The sequence below is a fragment of the Scleropages formosus genome, chromosome 16 (genome assembly GCF_900964775.1).
Source record: "Scleropages formosus chromosome 16, fSclFor1.1, whole genome shotgun sequence".
Classification (NCBI taxonomy): domain Eukaryota; kingdom Metazoa; phylum Chordata; class Actinopteri; order Osteoglossiformes; family Osteoglossidae; genus Scleropages; species Scleropages formosus.
Window position 1 is genome coordinate 11,601,648 of NC_041821.1, and position 22,097 is coordinate 11,623,744.

Genomic DNA, 22,097 nt, shown 5'->3' on the forward strand with positions numbered 1-22,097 from the left:
GTCTACTCTTCATTCTAACCCTTCTCTTCATTGGTCCTTCAGCTAAACAGGAGCCTCCCACAACAACACAGAAGGTACAAAGCAACTAATCATGCCCTGGGACATTAGCTTTTGCAAAGCTGTGAGAAACTCATAGAATCGTGCATAAAGTTATCCCCTTCAGAGGCAGACTGGGAGAGTGATATCTTTTTTTTGCCCATCGTTGATGTACTGTTTATGCGAGCAGAACCGTTCAGAGCTTTCGGGGTCTCTCTGACTTGAACGGGTGTAGAGATTAGAAGTTATGCAAGGCATTAAAAGTACATTAAGCATTATATGGTATTAAAAGTGAACAGTTTGTTTTGCAGTATGCTGGCAATAATTTCCTTACAGATGCCTATTGCCCTCAGGGGAAGCTATATTTCTCTTAAAATATTAGCTTTGGATTTTAAAGACCTTGGATTTGCCCGAGGCTGGGGTGTGCCATCAAATACACATGCAGACACTTTTCAAACAGACAAGACAATGCTTACACAGAGATTAAAAATACAGAATCTCCTTCTGTGAGGACATTTACTCCAGCAAACATATTCTTCCAATCCGCCAGTACCTCACCACCAAAAGAGAGCTCTTAGTCAGGGTATGGTGATATCTTGGAAGAGCTACTGCAATGCTCTCTTCTCTGGTCTTCTGTCCTCTGCCATCACTCCCCTGTACCCTGATACTTGCTTCTCCCCCTGTGGCCACCTGGTAGATGTTCTCACAAGGGGTTCAAAATCTAAAGCCCACTAGTTGTCAGCATTGGGCCCAATGTGATGAAATGAGCTCCCTCAATCTCTCAGAATTGCCAAATCCTTTCCAGCATTCTAAAAGGGTCTCAAAACTCATCTCTTGCCAACTCATTGTCCTTCCAGAACTTCTGGAATCGTTCATTTTTAAATGTGATGTCTATAGGTTGCATCTGGAATACATGAGCTATAAACACAGCAGTGTCAAACAAATAAGCTGTGCTTCAGTAAGGGTGTGCATGTATCTAAGCTTTTTTGTCTGGTGTGGGATGCACTTTGCTTACTCTGAGCTTTGGAGAAAAACATTTGCCAAAGGCAATAAATGTAAATGTGGAATATGAAGAATCATGGCTTTAAACAAATGCAACCTGGTCAAAACTTTTACTTGTCTAAGGTTAATATAAAATGTATGTAATCTTTGAGTTGCTTTCTTGTTACTGAAATCACACACACACACACACACACACACACACAAAGACACACACACACTTGCAGCTGTTTTTTTTTTTTTTTTTTTTTTTTGTACCAATCTCTAAGGACTGGCTCTGGTTCATCTTGATCAACAAAACAAAAAGAAAAGTTATTCCTTTTTAAAGTGGCAAGGAGGGATAAATAAACTTTTAAATTTAAATTAGCATTTACTCTTCTTACTCTATGTCTTAGCTCTGGGTTATGCATTGCCCTGCCCTGTTTCTGGACTCTTCGGTATAAGGATACCTTATGTTTTCCAGTTAAGTCAGAAATTTTCCTCCCAAGATTTGTAGCACAGCACTAGTAGTATAGACTGAGAATAAAAATTGAACATATACAGTATGTACATAAAAATGTATGTAAACACATGTATGTATGTACAGTATATCTAGAAAGAGAGAACATATTAAAGAGAAGAACTTGAAGAGAAGCAGTGTGGAGGGATTACTTGGCATCAAAGACAAAATCAGGCAAGGAAAGGACAGATGCCAGGTTTGGTCATTTTATCTTCACTTGCACTTTGATGTTAATATGTTCTATAGGAATAGAACTCTTTGCACCACCTCACAGGCCGAACCACTCAATCCAGCAAGAATGTCGAGAGAAATTCCTGAGCTTCAGCATAAAGAGAACAAGACAGCATCGGCAGGCATCAGCTGCTTCCACATGGGCCATGTTTCAGCATCTGTCTGGGACAGGCGACCAGTCCAGGATGGAGGCCATCTGATAGCTGAAACCTGTACCCCCAGCACTCTAGATTGGGATACGATAAACATATGTCATTCCACCACCTTCTGGGTTTCACTAATGTCCTTAATGATGTAATTAATCATTTAGAGAAACAACTCCAATGTGGTGGATACAAGAAGCCAATTTTAGATTACAAGCTGAAGAAAGGTGGAGCAGAATAATAAAACCCGACTCCTTTACCAGAGAGACTACTCACTACTCAGAACTTTATCATTACTTAAAATGGTACTGTGTACATGATAATGTACATGGTGCATTATTATTAGCGCAGTATGCAACAAACCCTTGAGATTTTCTTTTCCTTTGAGCCAACATTCTACTAAACATCATTCATGGTCCTTAATGGTGTAAATCTTCATTTCCACTTTTTGAAAATAGCCCGACCCTAAAAATTCAATACATATGAGTGTCCTTTGTCTGGCTTAAACCATAATAACTCATAACGGGGGGAAAAATCTCTGACATATAAATCAATAGCTTGCAATTTACAGTTGTATTCTGTAATTATTGATGATCTGTCAAAGAGCTCAGAGCCAAGCCCGCTCAGAAATGATTTTCATGATTTTTTCCACTTTCAAAACAACCAATAACCCACAGTCAATATCAGAACCTAGTGCGTTATGTATTTTTGCCTGGTTTGGCCTTTGACCCACTTTAAGTTACATTTTACTCTTGTCCCGCCCTTGTGCTGAAAACCTTCTACCAAAATGGAATCAAAGCCCACCTGGTTGCTAACCACAGTATCTTACAAAGTCAGCCATGTAGATGAGCATACTGGGAAACACACGATGGAAAACACATTGAAACCAAGCCTGCTGTCACATTCAATCTTTACACTATCCAAAGCAAATCAAGATTAACCTAAACAGAAGAGAGATGGGGATGAACCTGATTCTGAAATGCCAGTTTACTCATGAGTGAAGAGTCAAGTAATTGAGGCCAGACCTCAAGGAAAAAGCCCCCTCTTTCCACCATGGAGAGTCCATGAGGAAAAACGAACTCCATCACCCTACTCTTAGTGGAGTGTAAAACTTTGCTACACCACAGGCTGATGAACTGTGGAAAATATGGCTGCTCTGTTCTCAGGACAGTTCAGAGGAGCAGCCATAAGGACGATGTGAGAAGCTGTTCTCAATTGTCTGTGTTCCCTGGAAACAAATGTACCTGATGAAGCTTTCAAAAGAACACAGAGAAAGAGCAGGGATGACAATATTGCCCTATGTAATGGCATGATTTCAGCATTATTCAAAACTGCAGTGGCTTTCAGAAATCTAGACAAGCTAATACAACCAATAGTATAAAGTAATACAAGGTGCACTTCAGATGGATGGACAGACAGGCAGGCAGATAGACAGATAGATTACATTACACCCTATGAGACATTATTTTTATTTTGCATGCATTGCTATAGGGACCATACCAGCCAAGCAAATTGAGTGCTTGTTAAAAGTGCTCTAACTACTCCTGTCTAATCTCGGTTTTGACAGGCCTTGAATTTTGAGGACTGTCTGCTGTGACTCGAGGCACTGCTTAATGAGGAGAAAATATGCTTATGTCGAAGACACTTACTGTACTTCAGATGAGTTTTTTTTTTTTTTGCTTATCCCATCATACCCCAAATTTCATGTCTAATCCTCTTATGTAAAAACTTGAACATTCCTTTGATGTTACCTGTTTATGCTTTTTTTTTTTTTTTTTTTCTCTCAATTGCAGTGGCCCTGATATTGGCAGTGGGGCAGTTTTTCTTCTCAATACAGTCTTGGACAAAGAGACATGCTCCAATATGCTGTACAACTCCTGCCTCAGCAATCACCTGAATCAGCAACCTTTGTCAACCTACTGGCATAAGACATCTAGCAGTGAAAACAAGCTCTGTGGAACGATTTTAATGTCGTTATTTCATCACTGAGATCACTGGTTTTCAGCCCAGGTTCTGGCCAACTCCTGTGTGTGCAACTTTTTGTTTCAGCATGCTCCTAATTAATTACGCTTGATTGAGCTGTTTGTTGAGCTGTATTATACTAAACAGACCACATTATAATTGCAATTATATTTAACAAAACTTTCACTAAGGACTGAATGTTATTTTATTAAAATTTTGTTAATCAAAATTTATTTGTGGAATATCTTTACAGTTAAAATATCTGCAATGTCATTCCTTAATTACATTAATAGAAAATAGAATATTATACTTATTTTAGTTAAATTTATTAGAACTGGCAAATAGGAGATAATATTTCACATTGTATTTAAGAAAGGCACTCTGCAAAGGTAAGAATGAAAGCATCTGTCTGATAGTACCTAGCTATCTTAACATCTCATATATACATAACATGCAGTCTTTGGGATACATACATTTAGTATAAAAACATAGAAAGTATATAAAACTAGTGCTATATAGCTTTCTGAGGACATTTCCAAGCTTTTCTTACTACAGCCTGTAGTGCTCATGTTGCTGATGATAAGAATGCACTTTCAAAAGATTTAAAAGCTCAAGTTTCATTTTAACAGGGTATGTAACCCATATTGTCTGGGCTTGGTAATGGTAATTTCAACAAAATGACATGAAAAGACAGAGCATCTTAAAACAGATATGCAAGATACAATGATAAGCGATGCAACAACTAATATTTCCCGGTCTAAAATTAGTTTTTATTAGTTTCATTCACAAGAAAGGAGTGGGGAGATACAGGGAGTTAAAATGTACACGGTGCAGGGTACAGTTTTCACAGATGCAGTACCTTAGGTATGTTCGGCATATTTATCATCCTTGCATGCGAATCAATGTGTATATCTGGGGGGGTCACATATTTGCATATATAAAACCTTCATGTTTGGATTTAACTCCTCCCTACTCCACGCTAGTTGGTTTACCTCTTACTATATAGAGTGGTTACAAAGCACTCCATTACACATATTCAGACTGCAGGAATCCCAGACACTTGCAATATATCATCCGTACACACCAGAGTCTGACCAGCTGGCAACATGGATGACGGAGGGTTCGACAGGGATACGCAGAGAGAAATTTCGTAGAGAAAGAAAAATAAAATCGATGCCAGCTTTCCATAATAGCCATTTAGCTGGATGCTTCCCAACATCAGGGCTACAAACCAGGTGCACAAAGTCCCTGTTGCAAAGCTGCCTCATTTCAGTGCAGCACAAACAGAAATAACAGCATTGCTATTTATACAGTGGTCTTAAAATGCTCCCTGCTAATGGAAGACACGGAGAATGCAGGAAATAGTATTGGCCGGCTGGAAGGCTGGAAAGTACTACTTCTCCTACACACAATTGCATTCATAAAAAAGTTTTTTTTTTTTTTTTTTTTTTCCCCTGCTCTCCTCCAAAACATTTTTTTAAAGACACCATATGGTTATCTAGCTAATTAAATATGGTTCCCACTGACTAGCGGCTGGTACTTAAAGGAACAGAATCCACACTGTAGCATATTCTGAATTTCCTTCACAGACGTATTGACTCTCTGTGAACCATGACACAATTACCCAGTGACAATTATCACCAGATAATTTTACCCAAACATGGTGCTTATATGATAAAGAAGTATGTAAATTTCCGCTTTTCAAAACTGTGCTTTTTCAGCTCCTGTCCAGGCCTGAAGAGTAAACTCAAAGCTAGAGGAAAACCTTTCTTAATTTCTTGAAAAGTGCTTACAAAAACACATCTGGAAAGTTTACAAGATCCTTTTATTCAGTTCAGCTAATTTATAAGCAGCACAAATGAACAGCAAAGACAGCTGAACAGAGATTTGGTGACAGAATACTAGTTTTGCATTCTCCATTATGCATGTGTCATACATCATTTGACGTGATACAATAATTATGACTAATAGAAGTAGTAAATGGTGTACGGTGTAAATTATAATTTGTCCCACTCTAAACAAAGATAGACAGACAGACAATTTATTGACCTCAAAGTAAAATGAGTCATTAAAGAAACACCATTTAATAAAATGTAATGATGCACGACATCAAGATATATCTTGCAAATTCAAAAAAAATACATTAAATAAATTCTAAATGAATTACTTGTCTGATATATTTACCTACATCTTACTGCTGCTGAAAACTAGTATATATATTAACATTGGTGAAGTGAACACGGGACTTTAGTCATTTCAGTAGAAAGGCTACTCAGTTACACCTACAGAAAGAAAACACTGATGTGGGAGTAATTAAGTCTACAGGGACAGGAGAACGCTGCAGGAAGAGAAAAGTAAGCACCCCGAACTTTGCAGCCGCCTTCTCTCACGGCTGGGAGGAGGCGACGTTGCTGCGTTCGTCAGTGATGACACGGGGGCCGACACAAGGAGTCACGCAGTCGGCGCAGATGGCGGAGGGGGCCGGCTGGCAAACCGAATACCGTAACACACTCTGACGGGCTAGTCCACCATGGCTAATGACCAAGGTCAAAATATCCCAGTTCTATAAATGTTCACATCATTTTAGTTGAAAGTATTTTTCTTCCCACAGTGGATTTACATAGATCGTTCTGTATTCCATTTCCTAAAACAGCTGCTCTGATCCCAAAGTGTTTTTACTGTAGATTTTCTTTGTCTCTAGAACTTGTGTTTGAAAAAACACTGCTAAGAACATTGCACTGCTGTCCGTACACATACTTAATAATTAAGGAAAAGTGGGTTTGAAAACCTATAGCTTTTACACCCTTTCATCTTAGTTTTGTTTTGTCCACATCCTTCAGTTTGTTGAGAGGCTAAAGTTGCTTCGGAGACTTTAACATCATAAAGTGGTGTCTAGAACTACTGAGCCACATATATATGCTAGAAATAGTATATTTTTCTTGGATGCAAAAATTGCAACTACAGCACCTCTATTATTATTTTCTTTTCTTTTTTTTTTTTTTTGTGTCACACTAAAGTTCAAACACAAGAGCACAAAGAACTGCAAGATCTAATGCGTTGGTGCCTTGCTCCACAGCTCAGAACCAGACAGAGCCCCTTGATGCCTACGGCACCAGTCCAGGGGATCCAGCTTAGCACAATAATGTTGGAAAAACTCCCAAAACAAAGCCAACACAAAGCCCAGGAGAGGAAGGATTGCACTGGTGCATTGTTATACCGTGAAATGTGCCTTTTCTTGTGGTGTGACACAAATAATTCAAATAGTGGAAGAAAGAGGATGACACACATCTTTATTATCACCTTTTTTACATTCTTGAGAATATCTGGGAGTGCTCCAGGAACAAGCAACTCAAATTATAAGAGGTATAAAGAGTTGATAAAGTGTAGCACAAACCTGAAAGGGATAACAGCTCCCTTTTGAGGCCTGTACAGCCATTTCTCTCCGCCATCCGGTGCCCTTCATGATGCAATATATCCTGAGAAGCTGATGAAAACTTTCTCACACAGGCTTTTTTTTTCCCTAGAATCCATGATAACTAAGCCAACGTGACACTAACAGTCATCTCTAGAGGGACCCATAAAAGAAAATAATACCCTTATAAAAAAGACCACAATTGTTGCATGAAATGTAGGCAGCATCATTGAAACGGCACGATAAAAGGCAGACTTGATAAAAATCGTGTCTACCAAATGGAAAGGAATTATTATGAGTCTGCGACAGTTCTATTCTCTGCGGTGAACCCTGTCTGGTGTTGTTCTCACTGTCCAATATGGTGCTGCTTAGGAAGGTTGGGTGGATGGTTTACTCATGATCCAGAGCATCTCAACCAGGAGCAAGCAGTAATGACCAGCTGCAGAGAGTGCCTATTCCCAGACGAAAGCACCCTGCCGCATCCACACATCTCACTATCCATCACTGATCTCTACTACACGCCATTGTCACAACCAATTAAAACAAATGCAACTTCTTTAGCAAACTGCTTCTCCTTTACTACTAACAATGAACAAAGCACAAGGGACTTGTTCCAGTATGTAATTCTAATGAAAGGGGGGGGGGGCAGCAGAAGTAGACCTTGCGTTTCTTTTCAGCTAAGAGCTTAAAAAAAGGCAATGAGACAAGATACAATGGGATCTGTTGAGGGATGTCTTAGCTTCACATGAAGAAAACATAAATCCATAGGAAACAAGGGAAAGAACAGAAACGCCAATTAGGCAGCGACTTGGACAATACCGTCATGTTTGCTATTGAGTTTGACTGTTATTTTTCCCAGCTAAGCTGCACCCCCGATTCATTAGAGAACAAAACAAGGACCAATTTGTATTGTATGGGTGGGTCAAGAAAGGTTTTGTCTTTTATGGGCAGCTTTCATGTTAATATAATACACAGAGTTACTGAAGAGGAGGAGCAAAGAGGAGCAAACTGAAAACATGGAAGGGCATGCGCATGTTATCTCCCAAGATGATGCAAGCCCTTGAAAATTACCCAAATTATGTTTCTGTGGCACAGGACCACAAATGTGAATTTTTACTCAACCTGTGCCTTGCACACTCCTTTGAAAGAGGACTTCACCTGTCATGATGACAGACACGTCTGAGGGGTTATATAAGGAGCTCCAATAGTTTGAGTTATTCCTGAGTTCCTGACTAATGAGTTACAAAGCATGCTCCGAGTGAATCATATCTCTGTGCCATCATAAACAGAAAACAACATAAAACTTGAGTTCAGAACTGACTTACAGGACAGTGCTAGTGCCCTGGTTATGTCCTTGTGCCATGGAGTAATTTTGGGACATGCTCACTTGAGGGTCACATTTCCCTTGCCCATAAAGTACAAGACTATGAAGGTTCACATCTAGACTTTGATAAATATTAAAAAGATTTTTTTTACACAGTCTTCTACATGCACTGCAGAGTGAGTGCCTGTTTTAGCTCGCTGTAATTAGTTGCTCAAAGAGAAGGAGAAAATTTGACTGAAAAATTATTGCATAAATTTAATAAAAATATGCCCTTTGCAGGCAGAATTACATTAAATTTTCAGAGAAGGATATATCTGAACTTCAGAAAATGTAAGTGCTAAACTGCAGCCTGCACCAAGAATGAGAGGAGCTAAAGCAGTGTCCACCAAAACATGGAACGCCCTGGTATCTGGGAGAGCTGAGAAGAGAGGCGATATGGCTGATAGCCCTCCATCACGGAACAGTGGCATCACCCCCGTGGGAGTGGCGCCCTATACACATTTTATCTTGTAATCCACCCAATTGTCACTAAGCTTCAGTTTGGTCCAAATAAATAGTAAACTGTATGTGGGGAAGCCCTGCAGAAACGGCCAATAGCTTGCCCAAGAGCACTGCCAGAATTCAAGAGGACATGATGTCGACACGTAACATTTACATATTTAGCTAGCACTTGCCTCCAAAGTGACTTATAATGATTTAACTCTTTTTACAACCAGGTTATTTTTACTGGACATTCCTCAAGGGTACTAAAGCACGATGTGGGATCTGAACTGGAACTCAGGTCCTATGAGGGCCAGGCAGCAGCTTTAACCATAATGTCACCTGCAGTCCATATCCTACCACAGCTAACAAGAGTATCACGTGTAAAATAAATACAGTACACCTGCTGGTTAGGATGCAACGATAGGTCCTGCTCTCGTACCTTTAAAGAGGCCAGCCAACCTGAACCGCTCCGGTAAAAATAGCCAGTTGTACAAGTGAGCAAAAATAAGCATCTTTGTGAGGTGGGATGCATCAGCTAAGCAACACGTTAAGAAATTTGCTTAGGTTGAGCTTAGTCTACAAAATCAAAACAGACATGGTTTAAAATTAATATTTTACATACTAGACTGCTTTTCTCAGATCTCCGTTTTGGGTGGTATAACTTAAATCTTACAACATACAATTTAGATATCAGCATTGGGTTTAAGTGTTTAAGCACTTCAGGTGATCAAAAGCAGGGTAAAGTTTCTTTTGCATGAGCAGGCAGTGATTAAAGGATAAAACAACCACTGATACATTCAGCCTCCACTCTTTCGGTCTAAATTTTTAATTTCTTGCCATATGTTGCTGACTTATCACAGGTAATGACAGATTTCAAATTAATTACCGCACCTCGGCGCTGTGTGTGTGGAACAGCTGCTGAGGCCGGATTCAGACAGCATCCTCCCTCTGTGGGTCCCATTAAATTCCTAAGTTTGCAGGTAGCGTGAATGAAGAGAATGTATAATCCACAGCTTCAAGGCCTATTCCATAAACCTCTACAGAGTTTCCCACTAGGCAATACGACAGCTTGTGGAAAACCAATAAGAAGAGGCACCCCCCTCCACATACCTTCCCCCACTTCTCTACCTTTCTGTGTATAATTTTTAAATAGCTCCATATTCCATTAAGCTATATTACATTCCACAGAAATACAACTGGAAGGTTTTTTTTTTTTTTTTTTTTTTTTTTTTTTGTGTTTTTTTAATTGTCAGTCTTATTTCTGAGAAAATTGGAAGCACCAAAACTGGAAGTAGATTCGCTCAGTATAAAAACCACTTATTTCTGGGAACACATTTTGAACCTGTCAGCTTTTAATTGGAATTCCATCACTGGGGGGACAGCTATTGTGAAGTAATGTGATAAATCTATGTGATTTGAATAATGCACAGTATGGTGCAGTCTCATTTCCTCCCTGTATTTGTACATCCTTTCAGTGAAAATTCCAAATAAAATCTCTGCAAATAAAGTCCTGTCAAAAACTTAATGACAAAAAATAGCCTGCAGTTATGAGAGCCATACTTTTAAGTTTTTATCTTTTTCTACATTTTTTAATTGTATTATGATCCCAGCAGAGAAAATACGATAAAGAAAATATGTTTAACCTAATTCATTTTAGCTTGAGAGGACTGTAAGTTTTTTTAATGTACAGCTATAGCATTGTAATTTTTTTCCCTTTTTGTTTTCTCATTGGTATCTCAGATTCACTCATCTTTAATCCTAAATTAAAGGACCACATCATATTGCCACAGGCTGAGTAAATCTTGGGTTTGTAAAAGGATGCCAGTTGTGTCAACTCCATGACCGAGGAAGCCAGCTGCTTAAATGCAACTGGCCTACTGTCAGTGACAGCAATGGTCATCCATCAACTCCCCTGAAACCTAATCTCTCAAAGCAAGGACAGCCATGGAGTAGGTCAGCTCGGTGCAACTGAAAGGGTGTCTCCATTTTTGTCTTGCGAACCCTTTTAAACGACACCTCTATGTTATTAGGAAGCATATGGTATTGATTTTCTGGGCCAATTCTGACCCAGATACCTTTAAAGCAACATGATGAAGAAGTAAAAATGATTTATGGGAGAACTCATCTATCAGTAATGATTCTTTGCATAATATACATTTATAAACATTTGCAATTTAACTGTTTAAAGTAAATTTTTCATATAATGTAAGTCAGAATTAAGTTACTTGTTCTACAGCATGTCAGTACCTTTAGGGAAACTACAGGTTATGGACTAAGACTGGTCATAAATATTTCATCTTCATTATGCTGCTGAACATTTTGGCCAAATCTAAAATGACTTTATATTTCATGGGAAACAATAAAAAAGTCAATCCTGAAGAAGTAATGGAAGATTTGGTGAATTTTGTGTTACTTGTGACACTTAGAAAATATTTTTATGACCCTCCTTCTAAGTCACGCAAAACAATTCAGCATGAGAGAGGATACATTGCTTTAGACTTCATGTTCATAAATAGGACAAACGGAAAACTAAGTAAAAGCTGGAAATTTACACCTCAGTTCAGTGCATTTGTTTCATTAGTATATATAGATTGAAAAAAGTCATTCACCAATGTTTCATGTTGGTCTTGTATTGTAAAAAAATCCTTTCCAACAAACATAAATGCAAAAATCCAAAAATCCAAAAATTAATATTCTGACAGAACATGGATATCACAGGAGATTATCTGCATGATCTTAGCTGCCCAGAAATTTCCAGCTTTGACTGCTTACAGAAATGAAACGGATCACAATGTTAGAATAGGGTGAGCAGAAATTGCACGAAAGGTGGAAGAGCAGCCCATGTTTTGCTCATGCCAGTCACAATAGTGTTTGGGCCCAGGATGGAGATATTGCAACACGGTGCTGCTGCTGCCACAAACTGGCCACAGAGCAGATTTAGCCAGAAACACCGGTGTCAGTGACCCGTTTCTGCTAAGCAACCTGTTAAAGCACCACTATCTGTCAGTGAATTCACTGCACTAGATCTGAGACTCGTCCTGTCACCTGTGAAGTTCTCGCTAGCCATCACTGATATGAGCAACTGTGGTGTGCAGAACAGGTATGGATCAACACCAATGCTTCCACATGGCTCTGAAAATACACACACACATACACATACACACACACACACACACACACACACAGAGGCTGAAACCGCTTGTCCTGAGTGGGATCGCAGTGAATCTGAGCCTAACCTGGCAACACAGGGCACAAGGCTGGAGGGGGAGGGGACACATCCAGGACGAGGCGTCAGTCTGTCGCAAGACACCCCAAGCAGGACTCGAACCCCAGACCCACCAGAGAGACCGACCCGGCCAAACCCGCCCCGCGCCCCCCCACAGCTCTGAAAATAGCCTGCATTAAAAGTGTAACGCTCAAGTAAGAACAAGGACATGACATGCATATACACACACACACACATTTCCTGAACCGCTTGTCCCATACAGGGTCACAGGGAACCAGAGCCTACCTGGCAACACAGGGCGTAAGGCCGGAGGGGGAGGGGACACCCCCAGGACGGGACGCCAGTCCGTTGCAAGGCACCCCAAGCGGGACTCGAACCCCAGACCCACCGGAGAGCAGGACCCGGTCCAACCCATGCGCCACCCCGCCCCCTGACATGCATATAATTTAAACAATACAAAATGTCTTTATTTCATAATAAGATTCATAATGTGAGTGTAAAAAGCTGAGTTAAAAGTTAAAAGCTGAGAGAGAAAAGTCCCAAGCATTTGTTATATGGAGCAATTTCAAGTAGTACAGTACATCTGCTTTTACTTTAGAGGCTTTCAGTGTGGATATTGAAGAGGGATGTGTTTCCACGCCTGTTCGTTTGTAAAATCATCACAAATTCATGAAGGAAAATTTTTAAAAAGCTGACTTCATGTGGAACCCCCTGCCACTGCTCTGAATGATGTCACCTGCACTCCCAGCTCTGAGGAAGCTGTGGGCAAAAGAAGATTCCAGAAGAATAAGAAATATTAACCACTGTACAGGGTACAGGGCAGACACTTGAACGTGCCGTGTTTCCTGACTTACTGATCCTCTTTTAGTTGAGACTGTTGGGACAGCTGACAGTAAAACAAATGAAGAACACGCACACGTCTCGGGAAGTCTTATTAATGATTCATCTCAATGGAATCTGAATGATTTGAATCAATTAGTGATCCTTCAAAATGATTTCGTCATTTGCTCACCTGCTTTTGAGCGTGACTTATTTCAGAAATTTCAGAGATATGGTATAAAAGCCAAAATTACTCCCAGTTGCTTAGTTTTTGGCTTAGGGCCAAAAAATAAAGATTTATTGAGGTTTAGGCATTCTGCTACAGAACTGTGAAATAAAATAATATTGAGAGAATCTAGACAGAACTACATTACACAGAAGCTAACAACAAATTGAGTCCTGACTCAGTTTTGCCAAAACCTTTCATTTCTGCTGATTCGCTGATTAATGGTTCCACAGCACCAGTAATTCAGAACAAGTTACAAATTTACATGTTAATTGAAAATAAATAAATCAATATATAAAACAATACATTTAATTACATTTATATTTATTCACCCAGCAGACCTTTTTTTTTTTCCCCCATAGCAACATACAATGACTATTAAATAGTATTTAGTTCATATATGACAAAAAATATCTTTGACCGACACAAACTGACCAGTTTAGATATTGGCTCTGTACAATTTTACTTCATAAGATTGCCAATTGGAGAACCAGTGTAACTTACGAAAAAGCTGATGTTTGTTCCGCGACCTTCGGATCAGTTGGTGTGCCAGATTCAAACAAATCATTTGTTTAACTGAAGAACTTTGATAACCTGGCCATGGTCAGTTTTCTAATTCTCACAAAAGTGCAGTTGTTCTTCTTAGCACTTTAATCTTCACTATTTTGTATTAAGAATAATGGGAAAATCATGTATTAATCAAATTAGCCCAATGAAATCGCTCACTGAATTAAACATCTCAACTGCTTTACAACATTTTAAATACATTAATAAATAATATTTCATCAGCAAACCACTTTTAATGCAAAAATGCATGTGTGTACTGTTCTGAAAACACTACAGCTTTAATCCGAGCCAAAAAAAAATAAAAAAATAAAGTAAATTGTTTTAAATTGGTGTGTCGATTTGCGAAAATGAGTAATTGACCCAAATCTGTGAATCACAGAGTTAATAAAAGGCTCTGCACTGTCTCAGTGTGTGCTTAAAGTGCTGACATTTGCCAAACTGAAGACCACTTCATCACTGCAGACTGACTTACAAAGCACTTACAAGACTTTCTACACAGCTCGCCAATCTAGGCATTTAATGCCTCTTTAAATGCTTTCACTGCCTTTCTTGTCAATACAAAACACCGGGGGCTAAACTCAGAATTCACTGAAAAGAGAACAAATGCGAACTCATTATTTCACAATGTTTTTTATTTTTTCTTTTCATGTACTCTTTTGGCTGGTTAAATGCATAAATTTAGTTAATGTTAATAAGAACTGGACAATCTTCTATTTTCTTGCAAAGGTAAGTTAAACCTTATAATTAAATAGAAAATAGTGATGTTTTAATGGTGGATTTTGTGGAGATCAAGTACATTACATAATTTAAAGTTAGTAAATTGCAGAACAAATGCTGCTCTTTCTAATTAACAAAAAATATATATTTAAAAATGTTTCAGTTTCAAATTTGGGTGTTATATGTAATATTACTACCTAGATAGACACACATCATCATGCTTGTTCACGTTCCGATTTGTATTTTTGTGCTCACTTCTTTCTGCAAAGAGCAGTAGTCTATGCTGTTCACTTTATATCTGTGGTGGGGTAACGGGCAGCAGAGTCACCTTGAAGGTCCCTGGTTCAAATCCTGTTCTGGTTGCTGTACCCTTGAGGAAAGTACTTACCCTGAATTGATACAGTAATAGTGCCCTACTGTATAAATGGACAAACCATTAAGAAGTTGCTTATGCAACATTTTAAAATGCCTTGGGAAAATGGTCTCAGCTAAATGAAGAATAATAAATTCCTCCTTTTTACTCATTACGCAGAAATTTGTACCCTAACATTATCACCAAGAACAGGAGTCACATTGAAAAATGAAATCTCAAATAACTGGCCTTCAAACTGTGGTTAAACAGCATGCTTTCAAAAGCCTTGTGTCTGAGAATGTGAAGAGAAGCTGAACACTCATCCTTGATAATGTGACCTCTTATATCGCATTCTCTCCACAGGGTACGAAGGCCCCTAGTGGTTAAGAGGCTCAACAAGGATTCCCTGGTTGTTGAAGAACTGCAGCCTGCACAGCAAGCCCACCGCCTTATTGTCTGCAATGTCCCATTATGATTTCCATATTGCAATATTATGCAAAAAAACTTAAAACCGAGTGCATTCATGCCAAAGCAATGGCGAACCAAACACAGAAGAAGCAATGAAGTAGTGAATTTGCCAGTGATGTTAAAGACCACCAACATGTTCCTTGTGCCACCATGGTAATGGTATCATCCAAGGAAGGTGACATTCATATTGTAAAAGCGGCAATCTTCAGACTTCACATGGGAAACCAACCATACATGCGTCTCATGAACTGAGGGACCTTGCATCTTTACTCAAGTCATGATCTTAAGAGTAGTTCATACATAAGAATTGTATGCAATGTAAATAAGAACAATAATAATAATAATAATAATCGACTCGTTAAAATATGATACGATTTAACTAGTAATACACGTTAATGCATTAAACTCATCCAACTCATTCCTTTGCTGATGCGAAATTCAAATAGTTTAAAGTAAAGTAACTTCTGACACTGAGGACATGATTTTTGGCAACATCTGACCTGGCTGCTGGCAAACAACGAAATGAGACAAATGCTAGGTGCTGGCGATATTCTTCAGTAAAAAATTCTATACGCGCCATTCATCCACATAGATCTGAGGATCACAGATCTAGGGGATTTTCACGTTATTAATCTGTACACCAAACTTCCACGTAACATAACGCCCGGACAGCAGTTCTTGCTGCTCTCCCCACAGCACTGGAAACTGCTTTGCAAAACATTTCTAAAATCAGCATCCTAAAATAGTGTTGCTGACGTGATCACGGTCTTTTTCCGATTTCGCCCCGGTTTTTATGAATAAAAACTTCGATGCGCATCAGTGGCGCCGACACGTCGGAGCGCGAGGCAGACAGAGCCAGCAACGCGCGGGTGCGCTCCCGCGGCAACGAACGAGCCCCTTCGCACACAGGCTCCAAAACAAAAGGAAAAGGCAACACATCGCAGCTATTCGCCGACAGAAACATATTATGATTTTCTAGGAAATTCGCTGTTCTAATTGTATGTCGTGTTCTGAACTCAGATCGCGAAAAACCCCACGGCTGTATTATTATTATAACTATCTTATTTGACTACGCTGCAGACACTTTGCACGTCTGTCTCTTCTGAACTTATTTCCGCAATATGTATGAAGCTTACCTTAACAGCATTCTCGATATTTGTTGCACGCTACTTGATTGAACCTCGGTCCTTCTTGTACCGTACCGTCCGGGTTACATCCACGCGTTTAGGACATAAGCGAAATAATCCAGAAATATAAGCAAATGATTTCTCTTTAATCTTCTTCTTTATGGTTGTTTTACATTGGTCTTATTATTGGTTTCTTCTTCTCTAAGTCCTTAGAAAATGAAAAGAGAGTCCAGATGTTGGGTAAATGTGTGTGATTTTATTTTTTTCTTTTCTTTTAAAGGCTTGTATTTCCAGTGCTGGAGCGCCTGTGTTAATCTTCATGAGCCACCCGTGTGCGTGCGTGCAAGTGAGCGTGTGAGTGTGTGTGCGTGTGTGTGTATGTGTGTGTGTGCTGGGAACAGTGTCAGTTTGGTGCGCTGCGCGGCCCGAACGCTCGCTCTGCCGCCCAGAGAGTGGCACACAGAGCCTGTGCGGAGCGGCACAAATAGGCGGCAGAAAGAGGCAGAAAGAGGGGAAGGATGAGCGCTGACGTCACTGGCTGGGATCCGCTATAACTCCCCGGATCGGCTCTGTCCCGTCAGTCCACGCTGGAGCGACGCGCTCGTGCAGCGAATCGCGAGAAAATAAACGCAATAAACAACAACAGAGTTACAGGACTACTTTGCGCAACACATAAGTATAAAAACAGACATAATAAAAATAATTAAAAAAAAAAAAAATCAAATTGGTCCAGGACATGTTACAAAGCAGCTGTGCAATGAAATTTTTGTCTTTTTTTTACAAGGTATTCCTACTCGTCTGTGGAGTTTGCATGTTCTCCCCGTGATGGAGTGCTCTGGTTTTCTCCCACACTCCAGAAGACAAGCAGTTCAGGTGAATTGAATACTCTGAAATTGTCCATTGTCCATGTGTGTGTGAGTGTGTGTGGCTACCCTGTTATGGACTGGCAACCTATCCTTGCCGACTGCCGCAGGGTCAGGATTTGAACCAACAACTACTGGTTCAGACTGCAACTGCCCTAGCAGCTGCTATTCTTGTTATTCTACCAGGTATGAAAGCAGATACATAATACATATACAAATAATTAATGAAAATTTGTATAAGCACTAACACAAGCATAAGATTAAGAATTATTAATAGACATTTCTCAAAAAGCAATTCTAAACTCTGTGACACAAATACTGAGAAGTGTCATAGAAGTCATGATTATTTTCACAAACATTTTTCCTGAAGTAAATATGAGCACAAGTATTTAATGCCAACAGAGGCATCACAAGGGGGCGCGGTGGGTTTGACGGGGTCCTGCTCTCTGGTGAGTCTGGGGTTCGAGTCCCACTTGGGGTGCCTTGTGACAAACTGGCGTCCCATCCTGGGTGTGTCCCCTCCCCCTCCAGCCTTGCGCCCTGTGTTGCCAGGTTAGGTTCTGGTTTTCCACAACCACGCTTGGGACAAGTGGTTTCAGCATATTTTGTTATATGAACAAATTTAAATCATGCCATTTTTGGGTGCCCATTGCAAAAACTCTTACACAATAACATAGTAAAGTTCTGTTAGAAGCAAGCTGATGAATCTAGCACCATGGCATACATCAAGGAATCTATTTGTTTCCATGCAAGTTACATTACATTTATTCATTTAGCTGACACACTTTTTTTCCCCCCAAAGCAACTTATAATTGCAAGGTACTTACAGTTACCTACCCATTTATATGGGTATGTCATTTTTACTGGAGAAATTCAGAGTTGCTCAAGGCTACTACAGCCAGAGGTAGAAACTGAACCTACAACCTTTGGGCCCAAAGGCAGTACTTCTAATCACTATGCTACCAGCTGTCCCAAACTTAAATGGGAAAGAGAAAATACACAGAATGTTATGTTATGTTCCTATAACACCTGCTTCACACATGGACAACAATTAAAATGCACAGTAAAGATGGTGTAACATAAATGAATCACTGGAATGAGGACTTAATGGTAAACCACATTCCTCATCTTGTTTTCACTGAAACAAACTCACAAGAAAATTACCATTAGGTTTTTTTTTTTTTTTTTTTTTTTTGTCAAGCTCCGAACTTTTAGAAAAGTTCTGAAGCAAATGTATGAGTGCAAATAAGATGCCAATTACTTCACAATGTGGACAGACAAGGTACAACCAAGAAACTCCAAATCAAGTCTATTTTTTTTTCCCTTATTTGTCCTTAATGGCAGCATTGCTTAAAATAATAAAGGAAATGGGTGGTAGTAGTGTTGGGGAGCATCACAAACATTCACTGAAATTAAAAATGAATGACATTGTTCCCCAAGTTTATGAAAACTCACACATTTAATTTTCCCTTTGTGAATTCCTAGGATGAAGGTCAGAACACACAAAGCTTATCAATAATAGATCTTGGCAAACTGACAACAAAATGTTCATTAAAATGCTGACATCATTAAAATGTTTTCCTTTGTTTTATTTTGTAGCATAATTATATGCCTGGGGCACTGAAAAGATGTTTGCTTTCTATTATCTGCATTTCATTATTCCTTAAGAAATATTATCTTATTTCAGACCCTGCTGACAGATTCTGTGCACATTTCTTGCCTTATGAGGTATATCGTGAGCTCAGTATACCACATGCCACTGTCACAATTCAGCTCAGAGATGAACTGCAAACGTGGGTCTCTTTGTCTCCATCCCGGGTGCGAGATTAGATGAATAAGCAGGATGTCACTTTCAGCACGCACCCTGTTTTTACAAGCACCCTGGACTGCTAATGGCTGAAGCTAACAGCGTTTGTCATCTGCGCAGTACCATCAGTTTTTGAAGACCTGTAAATGCTGACAGCCATGGATCTGTTCAGTTTACATCACACCACAGCCCAAGTGATACATCAGTACCTCGGCCCAGTTTCTGAAGAAGCTCTCAAGCCTCAAAATGTGGACCAACTTAACTGTGTAATCTGTATAATGTGAGGGTAATCTCTTAATCACATTTTGTTAAAATCAAAATATGAAGACAGCATTGCTCAGTTATTGTATGCATCCAAAAATCCAAAACAGGATGAATAAACGCTTACAAAAATGAGTGACTTTTACTACTAGGTGTATAGGATGGTTGGCACACACCATACAGCATGTACTGTTTTTGAAAGTGGGTGGATCAATGGATGATAGGGCTTCCCTTACTTTCCCATATGGTGCAGCACTTGAATTGACTAGAAGAGCAACTGAATCGGTGATTTACAAGGCCCTGAGTTTGGCATTCCATAAAGTACAACTTGCTGTGCATTTTAACGTTTCATTTTTCCATCACTGCCACATAATTTACTTTTCGCTTGGAGAAAAATAACAATAAAAAACCGTAAGAGGATCGAGTTATTTCTTGCCAGTGAAATGCACATGAATAATAAGCAGATAGCTTATCCGGGAGAATAATGAGAATTACTTGTTGTAAAGTAATGGGATGCGTCAGAAAGCTGTTTGGAAATTCCTTGATATTTCAAATGCATACCAAACAAGTCTACGGAGGGACCAATCCTATTTTGCAGTGTTGCCCAATTCATACGTACTTCTATAGCTACTGGAAATTAATCATGGAGACAGCAAATGATTAGCCCATGGTTATTTATTCCGGGATTGCTTTGTGCCCCAAAACGTTTGAATTATAGAATAAGAGATTTCATTATGCATTGACAATTTCACCACAGCTTGCATTGTGGGTAACCATATATGCTGATGAAGAATACTGTATAACTTCATGAAAATGCAACAGCTTTATTATGACAGCTTTGTGCACCAAACCTAAATTCTACTTATACATTTCTTTGGAAACTTTGTTGCATTTTTATTTATTTGTATATTTTTTGATGGATGGATGATGCATAGATGGATGGATGGATGGATGGATGGATGGAAACCTATGAAATAAAGAGAATTGTATCTGAACCAATATTGACTAAAATAAATTTTAAGAGCACTGCATGGCTTTTAGCTGAAAAAGTAGCCAGAATAGAGTCTGGACTAGACTAAATCTGAGTTTTCTTGGAAAGGTGACTGCCAAGGAGATCTTGCCGTACCTGGTGAGTTGTTGTGAACTACTACCTAGTAGCCGCCTGGCTCATCAGCTCAAGGGCCGTGGGCTGAGCGCATTTACTGGAAATATCATAGCTCGCCTGATTGATCAGAACCATTGTGTAAGCCCCTGTCTCCATTTTACACTCCAGTGTTCATGAAAGATGCTCTGCTGCGCATCTGTCAAGGCCCGGCCAGACAAGTGTCAGCCTTGACTTCACTTGAGTTGTCATCCCTATTGCACAGATGCTGCAAAAACACAAAATAATTGAGTTTTATATGAAATCAGAGCAGAGTAATTACTAATGAGGTACTAAGGCCAGTGACAATAAGTGCGTTCAGTAGCCCCAGGTTGTGGGTTCAGAAACTCTCTTAAACCCTACAAGGGGTCTAGACTAGGCCTCAACTGGAACCCTTTTACAGAAAACACGTTGACAGGTGTTGTTGTTGCTGCTGCTGACGCTGCTGTTCTTAGCTCAGTGTCTGAACTTGCAGCTATTTCAGCTGGAGCTGCTGTGACTAAAAATTCACCAGCAGCAGCCAAACGACAGGCTAAAAAGTATAGAAACATATAAAATGGAAACAGGAAAGGTGTGAAACAATGGTAAACGTGAAGCAGAGGGTTGCAGTGTTGGCTACAGAGAGAGGACGATTGCTAGCGCTGAGCTCGTAGTGTTACTCTTTGCTGCCCCCTATAGAGACTGATTTGCTGTTGTCGAGGAAACGGAGCACGTGTTCGCATAATTCCTTCCCACCATGTTCCATTTGTCTGCCCTAATAATCTACAATAACTCTGTGCCTTACGTTCAAGTTAATTTGTAATTCTTAAAAGAAAAGTGGGAGGTGCCATTTAAACTGTACGTTTTTAACTGTTTGTCAAAACCCAGCATGACGTTACATCTTAAATTACAGTACCGTTGCACTATTTGTGAAAGAATTACTGAGACAGCTTCTAAAGCAAATCTGGAGTGTAAAGAAAACACATGTTTTGCAGACAAGTACTTATTCAGCACCTTTTTTTTTTGTATGAAGGTAAACAATGGCAGTTTTACTTAAAAGGATAGTGTGTATGGTGATACATCTTTCACAGACTGGAATTTTTTTAACTAAAAGGATTTTTTTTAAAAAAAGAAAAACCTTGATACATATTTGTGTATGAAGTGACGGATTTACAAAACACAAATATGTCTTCATACTTTTTGCTTTGCCATCATGACTGAGTGTGAAATTAATTGTTATGGTCACATTATTCCCATAGAAAACCATTTTACCAAAAGAGAAATCTCATTTGTCGAAACTACATGAAGACTAGAGAAAATTGGTTTGTGATTTAAAAAAAAAAAAAATCACAGGATCTGAGTTCAAAAGGAAACCAAATACTAAGACTAAGAACAGTGGAATCCAAACTAGGATTAAATCAGTACCAATGAAATGCTGCATTACAAACTGAACAG

The 22,097-nt window shown here is 39.3% G+C and overlaps 1 protein-coding gene across 21 annotated transcripts in view; it reads right to left on the reverse strand.

Moving 5' to 3' along the window:
* Positions 1-22,097, reverse strand: part of ptprdb (protein tyrosine phosphatase receptor type Db) — a 281,632-nt gene that overhangs the window by 115,118 nt on the left and 144,417 nt on the right. The window contains exon 1 of one of the 21 annotated variants that reach the window (XM_029259221.1): positions 16,601-17,058. The exons of the other annotated variants lie outside the window; for them this stretch is intronic. The gene's annotated coding sequence lies outside the window, so the exon portion shown is untranslated. Of the gene's footprint in view, positions 1-16,600; positions 17,059-22,097 lie in introns of those variants that run through there. 21 annotated transcript variants of the gene reach the window in all.